General features: G+C 39.4%; 1 protein-coding gene across 1 annotated transcript in view; it reads left to right on the top strand.

Annotated features, from left to right (window-relative positions):
- Positions 1 to 442: 442 nt before the first annotated feature.
- Positions 443 to 2,420, top strand: part of LOC106872203 (dnaJ homolog subfamily C member 4) — a 25,757-nt gene continuing 23,779 nt past the window's right edge. The window contains exon 1 of the mRNA XM_014919103.2: positions 443 to 559. The gene's annotated coding sequence lies outside the window, so the exon portion shown is untranslated. The remainder of the gene's footprint in view (positions 560 to 2,420) is intronic.

Here is a 2,420-nt window from a genome sequence, read left to right as displayed (position 1 = left end):
GTGGACGAACGAGAAGCAGTTCGAGCGAGTCGTGGCAGCGAGAAGGAAGCCAGCGATAGATAGATAGATAGATAGATAGATAGACAGACAACCAGGCAGACTGACAGATAGATAGGTAGATAGATATACAATGCATATGTATTTGTATATATGTTTATACATATATACAAATAAATAGATACATACATTCATGCGCTATATGTACATGTGTGCCTGTATATACACTCGCACATAACTTGTAAGAGAGAGAGAGAGTGAGTGTGTATATGTGTGTGTGCGTGTGTGTGTTTAAGAAAATTAGCTTCATGCGAAGACTGGCTGTAGCGGGACTAACTACACAATTTCGCATTTATTAATACTGATATATTTATATATCATAGAATAAAATTAAATCGCCTGTACCTTACTGGTTCAAGGGAGGGAACTCTGAATGGTTTTATTTGATTCAAGGGAAATAATCTGTGAAACTTCTTCCACAAACATGGCTGCAGCTCGTCATGTTTGCGTTGTTTGAACGTTCGATCGTCGCTTTTTTGTTTGTTGCTCTGTAACATTGCATGTAAGTAATACACCATTTACTGTTGTTGTTATTGGAGTTGAGTTCTTTTATAAATTTTAATTTTAGAAAAGCATATTTCATTAAATGAAAATAAACATTCTTAACCTTTCTTGTTTGACTCGTGAAAGTACAGAGGAACTTTGACTCGTAAAAGTGCACGGCGACATCTGTCTGCTTATATAAGCAGACTGTTGTTGTTTAGCCCCAAGTATATGTCCTGCACCGGCTAAAACAAAGACATCCCATTCGTGAACGTCCTTTTTTTTTTCATAGATTAATCTATCTAGCTAGAACTATATTATTTAACGTGTCTTTATTTATTTAATTAAGACAGTCGAGTGTGAATTGATGGGGGAGTGATTGCTATATGTGTTACAGTACGGGGAACGTCGCAGACTCCCGCTTCGTCGCCAATGTCACCATCAGCTCATACGTCGGATGGACTAACTTGCGTTGTTCCGACTCCCTACGCACTGATTTCAAATCCCGTCGCGGTCAAATTGGCCTTTTTGGTGGGTGGGGGCGAAATCTAAAAATACGGACCTGGCAGCGAATCAGAGTATATACTCCAGTTCCATAGGGTTCCGTGTTCAAATTCCACTCAGGCACTCAAGTCCCAGAAATGGATTGCGTTAATCACCCGAAATAAGATCACAACTGTGAGAAGAAAGTTTCAAGGGGTGTAGGTTAATTTTCATTCTTCATTATTACAGTTAATAGATGTTGATGAGGACGATACCTTTATAGCTAGTTAGGCATCACCTAATTCCTGGGTGTCTGTTTGTGTTCCCTCTGCAGAGAGAGAGACAGACAGACTGACAGAAAGAGGGTAAGATTGAAGAGAGTGGGGCACTGAGAGGGAGCTGACATAGATTGCTAGATAAATAGACAGACAGATAGATAGATAGCGAGAGAGAGAGAGAGAGAGAGAGACAAAGACAGAAAGAAGAGAGAGGGAATAGATTGACTGAGACATAAAGAGAGGTGAAGGGGAGAAGGGACACGTTGTTAGAAAGAGAGAGATTGCCACCTCTAACCTGATTTATATCTATGAAGTCAACGTCCACATACTACTACTACTACTACTACTACTACTTCTACTACTACCTAATAGTCACAAGAGAGTCTCGTATGGTTACCCAACGTATTCATTAAAAAAAAAAAAAAACAGCTTAATCTCCCTCAGGCTACATTCTGTTGTTTTGAAAAAAGAAGGATGAGAACGAAGAATAGAAGAAAAGATGGTTATAGATGAAATGTTTTTACCCCTGGAACTGTTTGGTCATTTGTAGGAAAACAAAAATAACAAGAACCTTAGAAGGATGAAAGACAAAATTGATCTGAGTGAGATTTGAATTGGGAACACAAAGGTCTATAACTTCTAATTAAAGGTATTAAGACTGCTCTGCTATTCTATCTACAAGCACAATCCAGTCTAGTGTTAAGACTGACCTATTATTGTATCAACTAGTGCAGCATAATGGCTAACCTCCTACTGTTTTTACAAGCCCAGCATTAAGACTGACCTGCCATTCTTTCTACCAATGGTTTCCATTCCAATATTAAGATTGACCTGCCATTGTTTCTATCAGTGCAGTTCAGTTCAGTCCAATATTAAGACTGACCCTCCAGTGTTTCCGTCAATGCAGTCCAATCCAATATTAAGACTGACCCTCCAGTGTTTCCGTCAATGCTGTCCAATCCAATATCAAGACTGACCCTCCAGTGTTTCCGTCAATGCAGTCAAATCCAATATTAAGACTGACCCTCCAGTGTTTCCGTCAATGCAGTCCAATCCAATATGAAGACTGACCCTCCAGTGTTTCCGTCAATGCAGTCCAGTCCAATATTAAGACTGACC

The sequence above is a fragment of the Octopus bimaculoides genome, chromosome 6, assembly GCF_001194135.2.
Source record: "Octopus bimaculoides isolate UCB-OBI-ISO-001 chromosome 6, ASM119413v2, whole genome shotgun sequence".
NCBI classification, from domain to species: Eukaryota; Metazoa; Mollusca; class Cephalopoda; order Octopoda; family Octopodidae; genus Octopus; species Octopus bimaculoides.
This window is presented reverse-complemented; position numbering and strand designations above follow the sequence as displayed.